At 41.3% G+C, this 16,181-nt stretch overlaps 4 non-coding genes across 4 annotated transcripts; 1 reads left to right on the top strand and 3 right to left on the bottom strand.

Annotated features, from left to right (window-relative positions):
• Positions 1-1,035: 1,035 nt before the first annotated feature.
• On the top strand, positions 1,036-1,109 carry trnat-agu (transfer RNA threonine (anticodon AGU)). The gene has a single exon. It is a non-coding gene; the product is annotated as a tRNA-Thr (tRNA).
• Positions 1,110-12,731: 11,622 nt separating this feature from the next.
• Positions 12,732-12,842, bottom strand: trnal-caa (transfer RNA leucine (anticodon CAA)). Its single transcript has 2 exons — positions 12,805-12,842; positions 12,732-12,777 (listed from the first exon to the last, which is right to left on the bottom strand). It is a non-coding gene; the product is annotated as a tRNA-Leu (tRNA).
• Positions 12,843-13,369: 527 nt separating this feature from the next.
• Positions 13,370-13,442, bottom strand: trnak-cuu (transfer RNA lysine (anticodon CUU)). The gene has a single exon. It is a non-coding gene; the product is annotated as a tRNA-Lys (tRNA).
• Positions 13,443-14,157: 715 nt separating this feature from the next.
• Positions 14,158-14,268, bottom strand: trnal-caa (transfer RNA leucine (anticodon CAA)). The gene is made up of 2 exons: positions 14,231-14,268; positions 14,158-14,203 (listed from the first exon to the last, which is right to left on the bottom strand). It is a non-coding gene; the product is annotated as a tRNA-Leu (tRNA).
• Positions 14,269-16,181: the final 1,913 nt, after the last annotated feature.

Below are 16,181 nucleotides of genomic sequence, written 5' to 3'. Positions count from 1 at the left end.
ACTTCTACAGATTTCGTTATTTTTCCTAAACAGCCTATTTAATATTCTACTTCCAGAATCCCATGACAGTTCAAGCTAATATGACTAAAAAAAAGTTGCCGACTGCCGCTTTAAAGCTGTCATCGGCAACTTTTTTTAGAATATTAAATAGGCTGTTTAGGAAAAATCCCGAATTCTGTAGCTCCCTCTGAAGCCTGTAATCATGCTTGCAAAAATTGAGCGCTCCCGGCTGTTTTTAACCAACGTTAGGTTTATTATTTATCTATTATGTGAGCAGAACAGTCACCAACCACGTCTTCCATGCTGAGCATGAGTCTGCCCCAGCTTGTGTGCGCACACACTGGTGGGAACTCACGTGCACAACCTTGTCCACAGAGGGGGAGGGGTTTGGGGGGCGATTCGGAGCTTGTTAGAGGTTGGGGGAGGGACCTGAAAGTTGTATCAGTTCGAATTTTCCGACTTTAGACTCGGAATTTTGAAAACCTGCCGACGGCAGCTTTAATGAAAGTGTATACAAATAGCACACACCTTTTAAAGTCTCATTTATGCCTATTTTATACTTTCAGAATGTAATTTTCCTCCGTTCACTTAACATGTCAAATGGTTAGGGTACAGTACGGTGGAGGTTCTCCTCCTGTCACACTGCATAACATCAAAATAAATGTACAAACCGTGAAATAGTCAGAGTTAGAGTAAAAGCTGAGGGCAGGACGTCATTTCCTTGAAATATGTAGCGAAAAATAATACGCAAAAGCATAAAAAAGCCTTGTAAAAACACAGTAAATGACTTGGCGTGTAATAAGTACACCGCTTCATGAGATCTGGCTGTAACTGGTGAAAGTGACTTCCTCATGAACAGCAGGATCTGAGTTGAAAACCCAACAATATCTGCAAAATATGATGAAGTTTTGAACCAATTTGAGGCACTTCTACTCATGGCTTTAACTATTCTTGAGGTACAGAATCACAAAAACCACTTCCTGAGGTGGATCCAGTTCATGCTCTTTATTCTTTCATCAGTTGTATGAACCATGTGGTGCTGTGGATTAGTTGGCCAAAGTGCCTGTCTAGTAAACAGGAGATCCTGGGTTCAAATCCCAGCAGTGCCTGTGGGCCTTCAGAGCTAGCTGTGACTTAGCATGAGAAACTGGTTATTATCAGGGTTCTACTGAATGCTTTGCATTGTTGGTCTTCATCAAATGATGGACCTTTAATTGAGCATCATGGTTATTATGAGTCTGTTCTTTGGTCAAACTTGATAAAACAATTATTTTGAAGTCACAGTTAGTTTTGGGAGAGTCTCAGGACCTTGTTTCCTGAAATGGATCCAGTTCCTGCTCTTTACTCTTTCATCAGTTTTATAAACCATGTGGCCCTGTGGCTTAGTTGGTCAAAGTGCCTGTCTAGTGTAAAAATTGGCTTTGTTCTTAGACATTATGAGTGAAATAGTCTCAGTACTTTTCCATGATGACCTAAAGTGATCCAGGAGTACGGAGACAAAACAATTGGGAAAGCAAGGGCAGATTCACACGTACACATTGTTTTGGGCTGATCCAGAGAATATGACGAAGCATGTTGGACCCACTCATGTCCAATCATCATCGGTCGAGTGTGAGTCCAACCTATGAGGCTATAAATACAAATGATAACCGGAGGTCGAGGTGCAGTCTGACGGACTTCCTGCGGGATATGATATGCTTTGACGTACTGGTGACCTCTCCTTCCAAGATTAGTTCCAGATCAGAATGCTGAACTGATGTTCAGCCAAGAGGAGAACCGAGCACCAAGCAGTGACAGGATTGGACCAGAAGAGACTACACGACTCGTCACGTGGACATCATAAAAAATTGTATTTGTTCATCTGTTGTATTTCATGTAATCATTAAGCTGATTAATCATTTTGTGGGTATAAATCAACCAATCATTAGTATGATCATTACCAGTGGGGTGACTCGGCTGTTTGGAGCGGGACCTCAGACTTTGAAAGGTAATGAGTTGGTCGGTCGCCAAGTGGAACTGGGGCCATAGGAGAATTTTTCCCGGTTCAGCCATCGGGTTCTCGCTCCTATTCGCTGCAAACGGTGGACAAGCCTGCTGGTAATGTAATTGCCTTATGCAATGTTTGAGTGTCAGTAGGTTAGAAATTGTATGATAATTTTTGATAAATCAGTGTTGTGTGTTGTGATGGTACTTATGGGGGAGCAAGGCCTTGTGAACCACATAGAGTTTTAGGCCATTATGAACAAAGAGTCCACACAGAGGATGGGTTCGGGGCCACATGCACACAATACATATAGCAAAATATTATTTTCTACGTATAATCTATTAAGAAATGTGCTCATTTGCGGAGCTATTATCAGTTGACTGAGGAAGGTTTTAAACTTACTAGAAAAGAGTCTCTATTTCTAGAATCTTGATCAATACTCCTGATATAGAAGGTTTTTTGCTAACGTATTAGAATTGTTTTCTATTATTTCCACATGCCTGTGCAATGAAGACTTGCTTGCTGCTGTAATTGCTACAGCAGCACCAACATGGAGATGAATGAATATTGTAGTGGTTTGGAGCCGGCATATTGGGAAAGGTATTTGGCGTTAGTTGAGAAATACATTGGGCGTGACCCATACTTAATGAAAATGTCCGAATTTTCGCAAGACCGGAACGATTTGCCGAATATACAGGCTGTGGACAGAACGAGCTACCTGGTTCTCCAGACTTCTTACTACACCAAGCAACAGATGAAGGCCCACAAAAGTTTGGAGGCATACAACTATTACCACAGCGGATGGATCAGCAAACTCGGAGTAAAACGTCTACAGAATGATTGTGTCATGGTGTTGGCCAGGGTAAGCTTGTTTTCTGTGTTGTTTATGGTGCATTATCCCAATGGAAAATGCAGTGTGTAGTGCAGGGCTGGGCAGTAAAGCAGAACTTGACATGTTGAATTCCGAGCTGTGAATGTTGGTACTCAAATAACAATCAAAAATGTTTATGTTTTGATACAATGCCGAAATCCAAACATCCAAATGCTGACATTGGCCCTCATTTATCAAACTTGGGTAAGACGAAAAACGTGCGTAGGTCGTGTGTATGTTCTTTTCCGCGCAAAGGTTGGCATTTATCAAATCCATCGTGAGCGCAGGAAAGATGAAATCGCCACGACAGGTCTGAGGGCGTGTACGCACTTTTCCATTTTGACTTGTGGTGACTGCAATAGCATACATAAACAGCAGCGTCACTAGTGCGTGCCTCATGAGTCACAACAAATCCCTAGGTTAAAATTACAGACTTATCACTTCAAAGAAGGCCGATGTTTTATTTCTTTATTACTTCAACATTAATACAAACATAAACACAAATTAAATAAATAAAAAAATTAAACAAGTACAACTTGGAAAAGTGATGGCTCATTATTCAACCGCCTATTTAAGAGGTGATTCTAGCGGCGCGGTAATGGCGAAACGATGGCAGATCTGGCTTTGTTAGAGGACCTGAACGCGCGCATCAGGCGCGAGAGAGTGTTCCGGGACCGGCAGGATTTCTTTCGGGAAAATGATGAGTGGCTTATGAGCCGTACAGGAGAGGCGCTTTAACACTGCGCATAGTACGCTTGCCACTGTGGAGAGGTGTACAGGGCTCCTAAAGGGCAGGTGGATCTGTCTCTCGGCTGCGGGGGGAACCCTTCTATATACGCCCGAAAAGGTATGCAATATTATTATTGCAAATCACTCTCAGATCACCTCAAAGGAGTCACTCCTGATTCTTGTGCTCAAAAGTGCTTCTCTTTGGGGTTGTCTTGGTAGTGAAAATGTACAAGATCTGAACCTTTGAAACAAACTGTGTATTACATCTAGGGATGACATGTGATTTTCCAAGTCAAATAGAAGATCAATATTGTGGTCACGATTAGAATGACACTTATTTTCTATCAGAAGCGAGACTTTGTCATGATAAGTGCCCTAATAGAAACACTGAGCTGTTCCTCATTATAGTAAGTGCTTCTTGTTGGGGTAGTTTCATGACCTGCAGATCTTCCTCGTGTGAGCTGAACGGCAAGCTCACCGTTATCCACTTTTTTTTGAGAACATGGTGGAAAGTCCTGTTAAAGGCAGGGTAGGGGATCTTTTTCTGGAACATTTTTTTACATATTGCTTGAAATACTCTTCACATCCCCATTGCAACCAATTAATTAAAAGTTTTGACACAAATATGAAAAGTTTTAGTGGCCTCTAGAACGTACAATCTAGGAAAAACAGTATCCAATCATTGTGAACGGACCGTTCACAATGATTGGATACTGATGCCGTCTATCAAACTGCAATCTGCTCCTCCCTCCCCTCCTTCCCCCTGTGCGCGTACGCTGCTCCGTGAACAAATTACACGTCCAGAAGCTTGGCAGGAAGCTAAACTAGAGCCAGCTTGGCTTGTACCTAGCATTATTAAATGTATAGTTATCATATACTAAATACTAAATACGGCAACGATCGATGCTTGCTGTCAGAAAAGCGCTCGTGCACCTTCGTGCGCGTTCATGTACTTTAGAGGCGTGCCTTCGGGGGAAAAGTGAAGAAAAGGGTTGGGACTTTTTACCGGTGTATTTTCAAAATGCAGCTTCGCTGGACTCAAAATCCAGGATCTCCTACCCTACCTTTAAGTTTGGGTGTGATTCTGAACAGACTCCTTCAGCGATTGAAGACATTTCCTGGACTGTCTTCCAAATAATAAGAAATGATCTCAAATAGTGGTGTGGATACCTCAGTAGGACATGCACTTCAACTTTATGCACATTCTTTGGCGAAAATGGTGGAAAGTGCTTTGAAGTTGGGGTGTGATTCTTAACTGACTGCTTCAATAATTGGACAAGTTTCCAGGACTGTCAACCAAATAGTAGGAAACTCTTAAATTCATGTGGATTCCTCAGTAGGACATGCACTTCAACTTTATGCACATTCTTTGGAGAAAATGGTGGAAAGTGCATGAGGTTGGGGTGGGATTCTTGCCTCACTGTATGATGAATCCAGACTCTTAAATCTTTCCACAGTGTGGGGAGCCAATTTACAATCCACCCACTTTTTCTGTCTCTTAGACTTGATACCAGACTGTACATTTGGTTTTGTCTTGTTTTAAAGTACGTGTGATGGAACTCCAACTGGAGGCTTCCTTTGTCAAACAAGGAAATTTGTCCTCACTGAAGCCGCTTTCATATCTATGTGGAGGAGATGGAGTGGTGAAAACTATCTGCCTCATCCCCTCCCCTGGCAGCTGTTGGTACCAGTACATCAGGAAGTAAGCAGCGCCCTTAGTGTGGCTGCAGTTCATCGTGGCAGACTGACCCTCGTTCTTCCACAGCAGAAGAGTCTGGGTCACATCACTCCCGTCAGTTAGACCAGCAGGAGTCAAAGTCACATTGTGTTACAGAAGCTCCAACAACTCTTCTGTGTGCAAATGAAAAAGAACAAGATGAAATTCTGATTATCAGAATCGCTTTTTATTGCCAGGTATGTGGACACACACGAGGAATTTGACTCCGGTTACACCTCACTCTCTTTAGTGCAACAATTACAAAAAAATAGACAAAAAAATATGAATTATGAATTAAAAGAGAAGAGAACTTCTTCTCCTTTCAGTCCTCAGCATCATCATGTGCATAAAGTACCTGCAATACAGAGCAGAGCTGCAGAGAGTTTGATCAGAGCAGCTGGGATCATTATTGTGTTGGGAGAAGACTGAACTTGGAGACCACAGTCACTGTCAGTGTGTGTGATGGCAGCTCTGACATCACAGCACAGATATGAAGACTTGCATATGGGAGTGTCACATGACTGTGAGACATTGTCAGCTTGTACTTGAGCTCCCCCTACAGGAGAGCAGATAAATACAGATGGGAACAGGGTGCAGAGGTTTCTGTTCAGTGTTCACATGTGTTTGGATCACTGTGTTGACTCACAGCACAGAAATACCAGCCTTTATCTTCTGGCTGCAGATTCTTTACTGTGAATGTTCCTCTCTCAGCTTCAGTCTTGGTGGCTGAGCATTTGTCTTTGCTGAATTCTCCAAAGTCGTGATCTGTTTTACCTGTAGCTGTGAACACGATAAGTTTCATAGTTTCTCCAGGCAGCTGTCTGTACCAGTACATCTGGTGATAGCCTCCACCCTTTGTGTGGTTACAGTGTATTGTTGCATTTTCACCCTGCTGCTCCCACAGTATGGGAGTCTGGTAGACATCACTCCCATCAACATGACCTGTGAGTACAACAGAGAAAGTTACCACAAATGAGCATTTTACCAGTTAACGGTTTCACCGGTGCAGACACCATCTAACTGCTGAAATGAATCTGCTAATAACATACTACTTTACCTTTGATCCAGTGAGCAAGCACCAATAAGCTGAGGAGCCGATGTCTGATAGAGGTCATGCTGTAAAACTCAGGCTCTCAGTTACAGTATCTCACTGTGTAGTCCCAGATATGAAGAGATGCAGGGAGGTGTGTCACTGCAAGGTGTGACCTTCTCTAATCCTGTGAACCAACAGGAGGCCACGTTTGTTATGTGGGAGGAGCTTAACTGAAGTGAACACAGCTGTGAAACCAGGAAGATTACACTGTGTGAAGTATGAATCAGCTGATGGAGAAGTTCCACCATGTGATCCGTTCTGATACTGACATGCACACTTGTAACACTTTGAAATATTGGAATGAACATTTTTCTGTCCTTAACAAATATTCAAACACGTTAAACGGAGGCGGGTTTGTGAGTGGTCGGTGCAGGAGTTCGTCAGTGTCTTTGGACATGTTGACGGAGCTGATGGTGCTTTAAAGACAGAGGCAGATATACTATCTGATATACTACAGATATAGATGTACTATCTGATATACTACAGATATAGATGTACTATCTGATATACTACAGATATAGATATACTATCTGATATACTACAGATATAGATATACTATCTGATATACCACAGATATAGATGTACTATCTGATATACTACAGATATAGATATACTATTTGGGGTTTGTCACAGAACTTCTGAGCTTTTTGTCCATTTTGTTTGTTTCACTGTCTGCACATTCACCAGTTTTCTTCACCGTGAAGTTAAGTTTGTGAATGACTCACCGTTGGTGTAGAAGACATCTTAATTCACAATGAAACAATCGCTACCTGTGAGGAAATGATAAATAAGAAACATGATGATCCTGTAGAAGTCTGACATGAGTGCAGTCACTCTGACGTCAGCAATGAAACACAGGAGTGAAATCATGACAGGGTTTCTCCTTTTAACTGAACTGAGAGGGATTTTATGAGCCAACCGATGTGATGTCAAGAGAGGAGTGGCTTCCTGTGGCTGTAAAGCAGACTGATGGCTCCCATTGTTGCTGCAGTTATCCATCATTTACCTGCATTCTTAAACTTTTGCTTTTTCAGAAAACATGAAAAAGGCTCATTACACTTTTTTAAAACCCAAAGTGCTGACTTGTGTAGTGAGATCTTCCAAACTGGAAGATGAGGAGAGGAAGAAGAAAGAAGTCATTTGATTTATGGCAACGTGTCAAAAACACGTGACATCACATTTCCAAACGGAGCGGCCAACAAACAGTAAATCAACTTCAACAGTCAACAGTGCGAGACATGTGATGTGTGTCTGGTGGGAGCGTTCCAGAGGTGAGGGGCAGCTCATCTGCAGATTCTGGATGCCTTAGGGTACCAACAAGGAGACTTCTGTTTAATCACTATTTCCATGAAGGAAATGACATGAAACCTAAGATTTAATTCCCTTTTCTTTGTTTCTTGGCAAACTTCATTACATTAGAAATTCTGTTTGTCTAAAGGATCCAGCATTTATACCCTCACACCCCATTATAATAAAACCACTTCAGCAGGTGTCCCAGAGCAGTTTTTTTCATCTTTTAAAATTCAAACCCACTGAAGTTGATAAGTCGTGTGCAGTTTTTGTAGAGTTCAGAGGGGATTTGTGTCATTGTGCATCTGGTGCAGCACAGTAGTAAACTGCACTGTGCTTTTGTTGGGCTGCTTTGTTTGTAAGAGAACTATTCTTCACTGTATCCCCGCTCAAATCTCCACAGATGTTGAAGTCCTCTTTATATGATCTTCCATTGTTTTATCTTTTAAATACAAATGTTTCATAGCTGTGTTTCCAGGTGACTGCTGGCACCAGAGCATTATCCAGTAGTCACTTTTATTGTAGCTGCAGAAAATCTGCACTGTATCACCAGGATTTGCGATGACATCAGAAGAAGACTGACGGACCTCAAGACCCAGACTAACAGCTGGAGCAAGAGCAAAAGAGAACTTTAGATCAGGATAATGCATCAGAAAAACATCCACATGATAAAGAAGAATACTTTTTCAAATGATTACCTGGCATGCAGCAACAAATGGGAAGGCAGAACATTTTCTCCTTTAACAGCACAGATGATTTGTTTAAAAGCCTTGAAAAAAAAAAACTTATAAAACTATATTTCACAGAGTTTTGCAGATGTTGATGCAGTCAGAAAAGTCTCAGCATCTATACTTGTGTTAAGGCTGAAATGAGATGAGTGAGGTTTAAAGAGGAATGAAGAGGATGCAGAAACGCCATCACTGTAACTGATGAAGTGGAAGGAGGGAGTGGCTTCACATATTCTTGCTGCTGTAGATTGCCTTCCTGGATGTATAAATCGTGCTAAAGTGAGACACCAAGTTAAAGTGTACAGAAACAGTGTTACAGAAGTGTGCTGCGAATGCATCAAACTGAAAGGCAACCACATAGCAGCTGCTTTGGGAGCCTGCAGAAAAAAACTTGTGTGCAGCTTTTCTAGAGTTCAGAGGGGATTTGTGTCATTGTGCTTCTGGTGCTGCACAGTAGTAAACTGCACTGTAATTCACTCCTGCATCTGGGATGTGCACAGATCCATTCTTTGCTGCGTCTCCACCCAAATCTCCAGCGAGACTGAAACCATCTCTATATTTGTCTTCCATTGTGACAGTTTTGTAGTTCAAATATCCAATGAGTTTCATTGCTGTGTCTCCAGGTGACTGCTGGTACCAGAGCATCACTCTGTAGTCACTTTTACTGTGGCTGCAGAAAATCTGCATTTTGGCACCAGGATTTCTGATGAGATCAGAGGGAGACTGACGGACCTCAAGACCCAGACTAACAGCTGGAAACAGAAAGACAATAGAACATTTTAGATAATGAGAAATGGTAAATGTCATGAATTTAGTGATTTCAGACAAATTATTGTAATGTACTTTAACCGAGCCGACAGTTGTCCATTACTGCAGTGATACATTTCTGTGGCTTATCTGTCATCAATGCCCACCCAAAAGAATGATTCTTTTTTTATTGACATTCAGAAACAAACATTCACATCCGGTACATGTGCATACATCTTACATCTCTTGTCTGTCCTAAATGCCAAAGTGGTATTTTTATTTTATGTCTAAACAATAACAAAAAAAAAAAAGAACCAAACAACAACAAAAACACACAAGAATATGTACAAAGTGGGGAGTGATTCTTTTTATATGGCATAGTTATTGATTTGTAAAAATAAAATCAGGCCTATGGGGCGTGACATAGTTGACCCAGTTTTCCCAGTATGAGGTGAATTTCTCCAGTTTAAAATGAACAAATGCTGTTATTCTCTCCATTTTATATCTGTCCATTGTGATGTCCATCCTGATGTTGACAGTTGGGCTCTCTTGTGATAGCCATTTCCTGGTGATATTCTTTTTGCAAGCCATTAGCAGGATATTTATGAGGTGCTTATCTCTTTTCAGCCACCCCTCAGGTATGTGTCTGAAAAACATAGTCTTAATGTCGAGGGGTATTTCACATTTGAAGATGTCCTGTAGGGCGTTGTGTATCTTTTTCCAATAGTCCTTCATGAGCGGGCAGTCCCAGAAAATGTGATAATGGTTTGCATTTTGATTTCCACACTTCCTCCAGCAGACTGAGGAGTTATTGTCATAGTGAGATTTCTGGGAGGGTGTAATAAAGCACCTAATCAGGCTTTTCCAGCCAAACTCCCTCCACTTCTGTGAGCTGGTACACATCCATTGATACCTCCATATTGTTGTCCATTCTTTTTCAGATATAATTATTCCTTCTTCCTTCTCCCATTTTGTTTTAATATGTGAAGTTGAATGTGATTTCAAATTCGACAGACTCTTATGTAGCATGAAACAGTTCTATCAATAGTTTCTGAATTATAGGCTTTTGTAAACAGTTCAATCAAACATGTGCCAGTCTTTGTTACATTTTTCATCTTCGTATCAACGTAGTGCCGCAGCTGCAGATATCCATAGAAGTCTTGTTTTTCTACTAAATGTGTCCTTTTAAGCGTTTCAAAACTGAGCATTTTTCCATCTTTCATTACCCTGCATAAGGCTGTTATACCCTCAGCTATCCAATCTTTGAATCTAGAGTCCAACTTATTAGGTGTAAACTCTGAGTCATAGGCGCACCATTTAAGAACTGTAATATCACTCTCGAGTTTATGTTCCTTTATGATAGACCCAAAAGAATTTTAAGACCCAAAGAGACAATTTACAGCATCGAGCAGTTGGTTGTACTCACATTATGTCATCATCACTGAAGGGCATCATCTTCATTCAAAACTGAGAGATGCAATGGATGTCTGCAAGCTGCATATCAGCAGTGTGGAAGTTATTTAAAGGCTTTCACAAACTACTGAAACAGGTGTTACTCTGCACCGGTCTGGTAAGGATCCGACTGCCACGGGTTCCGTATTCTGTACATTAAGGGGGGTTCTGTGTGATGTCACAGGGGGCTCAGCGAATAAATTAGAACATTCTGGGGTTCTAATTCTGCACTAAGAGAAAGGGTCATGGAGTAAAGAGGTTTTTAAATCAAAACAAACATTTCTGTCCAGGCTTCTCATGTGGGAAGCTGAAAATCTGCTTTACTTGTACACACTCGTTCAGGTTCACAGTTCACACAAGTGAGCAGCTAACAACTACGTGAAAACAGCGTTATATAGTGGCCATCCCCCTCTATATTCTCACCATTATCTGTTGGACAACCCATAATAAAAGTGGTGGTTCTTTTGACTCCAGGGATTCATTTGATGTTGATCCAAAACCTTCTAAGTACATCAGTCAGGCAGAGAACTTGAAACTGTTGATGAACTTGCTTCGAGACAACAGCTGAAACATCCAGTTTGAAACGTTCTACGTCTTCAAGGTTTGCATCTAAATGTTTGATGTTCAACCACGTTGTCAACATTCAATACGAATGACGAATGTTTATTTAAAAAGGGAAACTGGGCCGCGAGAGGCCACCCAGCCTTTGTGCAACAAAGTTGTTGAATACTGATCTCTTAAATCAGTACCGGTCCGCGAGACATTCCAAACCGGGAAAATGAAAAAAATAAAAAAAATGTTTTTAAATTAAATTTTTTTTTTCTTTAAATTTTAAAAAAAGACATGGAAATCGGGAATTCTTTAATTTCACTCGCTCCTACACTTGATTCTATACTTGGAAACTGCATAGATTGCATTATTGGCTCTATATGAACGCATTGGATTATTTTATGAATTATGATTATTATTAATTAATTGAATTCCAATTGGCTTGAATTGGACTTACTATCTAAGTGCCTTGAGATGACATTTGTTGTATTTGGCGCTATATAAATAAAAATGAATTGAATTGAATTGAATTGAATTGAATTGAATTGAAATTGAATTGAATTATAGGAGGCCGATTGTGCACGTTTATTTTTTTTCAATGATGACTGTCTGTCATCATATCCTAATTATCCTAATTTGTAAAAGCGTCTGCTAAATGAAATATAAAAGAAGTGAATGCATGTAGAAATACCCCCACCCTCAGTGTCTGTTGAACGTAAAGTACAAAAAAAGTAGCTCATTTCGACTGTTTGCTTCTCTTCTTTGTACAGATCAGGTGGAGTCTGGCTGACTGTCACTGAGAGAGGAACCTGTGGCTTTTAAGATTAAGATTAAGAGTCTCATGCTCTACCGACTGAGCTAGCTGGGCTATTCACATGTTATAAAATATGACTTCCGATAAAAAAGAAGAGATAAAACAAGCCTAAGTCAACTTTCTGAGATTTAGAATGACATCAGAACACATTCCTCCCTTTTCAGTCAATCGACTGGATCCCACTCAAATATTAGGGTTTTCCATGAGGCAATACCTCCTGGTACCAGGTGGTACATTTTTAGCACCTACTCGATCGGGGTCGAGTTGAGTCGAGCCGAAAATGTGACATCTACAGACTGCAGGCCACTGATTGGCCAGGGAGTGATGTCACTGGATGAGTCATGAAAGCCACTCCTTAACAAGAACCGGCAACAGCAACGGTTGGATTTGATGTATTCTGTGATCGTCAACGAGGTGGATTGCTAGACGCAAAGACATAGACCAAGCAGCAGGTAAACCTTTGCCTCGATGTCCTAAATTGTTGTGTCATGTTTGTGTCACATAAGACTGACATCACAGGACTTTTGGACCTCCTTGCTATAACGATCCCACCCACATTGAGGTGGTTGTGAGTAAGTACTGGTGGAAAAGAGCTTAATGTTGCAGGAGAACTGCCTCATCGCACATCAGAATTGTGTATGTTAATGGGAGGAACTGAAGGCCCGTCTTCAGAGATAAATGCCCTTTTTCACCATGGCCTGACATGGCTTTCTTCATGGTGTTCTAATATGCAAGTAAGATTTAAGCATGAAATTAATGTCAGGAGTGGGATTTGAACCCACGTCTCCTTTGGGAGAGCAGAAGTCCCTGTGCTAAGGAAGGAATGAAGCCTTGAGTCTGGCGCCTTAGACCGCTCGGCCATCCTGACACCATTACTTCCGTGACTGTAAAATACCAGGAACGTGAACCAAAATTCAAAACGCTACTCCACTTGACTAAATTCAACTCAGGTTTTAGGGTTTTTCATGAGGGAGTAACAGCTGGTAGCAGGTACATTTTTAGCACATACAAGGCAGGGATTCGAGTTGAGTAGAGCCGAAAATGTGACGTCTACAGACTGCAGGCCACTGATTGGCCAGGGAGTGATGTCACTGGATGAGTAATGAAGGCAAGAGAGGGCCAGAGGCCATGGGTCATTATTCAGATTTTTCTTATTTTGTTTTAAAGTGAATGATCATACTTGAGCAAAAAGGGAATACAGAAATGACGTAAGCCCAAAGAAAGGTAAACATAATGCTCTTGCGCAAGTTTGAATGTTTTTGATTCATATTGTGCATTTCAGGAGGTTTGTGATGATTCAAAGAGGCACCACTGAGGACGCTGTGATGGTGGTAACAGAGCTGGACTTTGACTTTAAGGGCTGGATCAAACATCTGTTGATTATTAAAACTGCTACGCCCAACATGGGGCTCGCACCCATGACCCTGAGATTAAGAGTCTCATGCTCTACCGACTGAGCTAGCCGGGCTAATCGCATGTTATAAAACATGCCTTCAGAAAAAAAAAGTCGAGATAATACAAGCCTAAGTCAACTTTCAGAGATTTAGAATGACATCAGAACACATTCCTCCTTTTCAACCTCTACCTACTCCACTCGACTGGATCCCACTCAGCTGTTAGGGTTTTCCATGAGGTAATACCACCTGGCACCAGGTGGTACATTTTTAGCACCTACTCGGTCGGGGTCGAGTTGAGTTGAGCCCAAAATGTGATATCTACAGACTACAGGCCACTGATTGGCCAGGGAGTGATGTCACTGGATGAGTCATGAAAGCCACTCCTTAACAAGAACCGGCAACAGCAACAGTTGGATTTGATGTATTCTGTGATCGTCAACGAGGTGGATTGCTAGACGCAAAGACATAGACCAAGCAGCAGGTATACCTTTGCCTCGATGTCCTAAATTGTTGTGTCATGTTTGTGTCACATAAGACTGACATCACAGGACTTTTGGACCTCCTTGCTATAACGACCCCACCCACATTGAGGTGGTTGTGAGTAAGTACTGGTGGAAAAGAGCTTAATGTTGCAGGAGAACTGCCTCATCGCACATCAGAATTGTGTATGTTAATGGGAGGAACTGAAGGCCCGTCTTCAGAGATAAATAACCTTTTTCACCATGGCCTGACATGGCTTTCTTCATGGTCTTCTAATGTGCAAGTAAGATTTAAGCATGAAATTAATGTCAGGAGTGGGATTTGAACCCACGTCTCCTTTGGGAGACCAGAAGTCCCTGTGCTAAGGAAGGAATGAAGCCTTGAGTCTGGCGCCTTAGACCGCTCGGCCATCCTGACACCATTACTTCCCTGACTGTGTAAAATACGACAAACGTAAACCAAAATTCAAAACGCTACTCCACTTGACTATATTCGACTCAGGTTTTAGGGTTTTTCATGAGGGAGTAACAGCTGGTAGCAGGTACATTTTTAGCACCTCTACGGCAGGGATTCGAGTTGAGTTGAGCCGAAAATGTGACATCTACAGACTGAAGGCCACTGATTGGCCAGGGAGTGATGTCACTGGATGAGTCATGAAAGCCACTCCTTAACAAGAACCGGCAACAGCAACAGTTGGATTTGATGTATTCTGTGATCGTCAACGAGGTGGATTGCTAGACGCAAAGACATAGACCAAGCAGCAGGTAAACCTTTGCCTCGATGTCCTAAATTGTTGTGTCATGTTTGTGTCACATAAGACTGACATCACAGGACTTTTGGACCTCCTTGCTATAACGACCCCACCCACATTGAGGTGGTTGTGAGTAAGTACTAGTGGAAAAGAGCTTAATGTTGCTGGAGAACTGCCTCATCGCACATCAGAATTAATAATAATAATAATAATACATTTTATATATAGGCACCTTTCATAGGCACTCAAGGGGGGTATTCCTAGAAAGTAGCTAAAGAAAGCCAGGCTGTAGCCGGAAAGCGTCGCTTGAACTGACACCATCTCCCAATTAAGCCTCAAGTCGTTCCATGAAGCCAGCTCAGCTGCATCTCAGTGAGGCTAATCCAAGCGAGGCTTACATAGCCTGGCTAAGTGCGAGTGTACGAGGAACGTAAGAAGCCCTGACGAGTGGATTGTGGAAAAACAGAGATGGCAGAAAAGGAGAGCAAGACAAGAGCTTTTATTTTTTCGGCAGCTGAACAAATAATGCTTATGGAGCTGCATGAGGATTTTAAAAGTTCATCATCAGAAATGGTAATACAGCTGTGATCAATAAAGCGAAGAAACGGCATGGCAAACAACTGCAGACAGACTAAATAAGTTATGAAAGTTTCACACCATTGTCAATTGTTAGACATTTATTTTACTGTCCTCATGTATTTATGCTCTCCTCTTTGTGTTATAATGTGTTTACATAAAGCATGCTGAATTGTCTCTGTATGAGATGTACAGCACACATATAATGGCCCTGCTCACTTTATTAATAACCCAATAATCGACACCCATCATCATACTTTGTGACTATATTATCCCGTGTGTGTGACCCAGATATTAATTTTCACTGTTACATCTCACCAGGAGCAATCTTAACAGCCAAAAGCGTACCTGGCAGCAAGTGAAGGTAAAGTAAAGGAAAATATTTCAGTGGTAAGTAGCCTTTCAAGAAATGTGTTTGTCCAATAAATAGAGCGCCAAACTAGATATGGAATACAAGAAACTGAAAATAAAAAAGATCAAGCTAGAGATTATGAAACTGGAGAGGGACGTGTATAAATTCAGAAAAAGGAGAATTTTGTGTTGTGAACTGTATTTAATTCTGGTTTCTCTCCACAGCTTGAGAAACATGTAATAATAATTAAACAATTCAACACAACTTGAACTCAAACTTGTCATTATTGTACGGTTCATGCAACGTGTTAGAAATGTGTTTTATACATTTATATTCACAGTGGGGTGCCATGACCTAAACATGTGGAAAGTTATAAATCATCTCTGTCCATTTAGCCTTCTTACACTTGCTCTGACTTAAACTGCTACTGTGTCAATGCTAAATTATGAAAAGAAGTTCTAACTCAAAGGTCACAACAATAAGGATCAAAGGAAATATGTGTCCCTGTACAGGTCCCTCACTGTGTCAGGAGATACTGAGTCCTTTCAGGCACTAGAACCTGCAAGGACTCAACGAAGAAAAGACTTGAGCCTGAAAAGTTGTCCACAAGACAAAATGTATAAAATATGAAGTATACTATTAATTTAAGAT

Source organism: Odontesthes bonariensis, chromosome 11, assembly GCF_027942865.1.
Source record: "Odontesthes bonariensis isolate fOdoBon6 chromosome 11, fOdoBon6.hap1, whole genome shotgun sequence".
Classification (NCBI taxonomy): Eukaryota; Metazoa; Chordata; class Actinopteri; order Atheriniformes; family Atherinopsidae; genus Odontesthes; species Odontesthes bonariensis.
The sequence above is the reverse complement of the archived record's forward strand: the minus strand, read 5'-3'. Positions and strand labels throughout refer to the sequence as shown.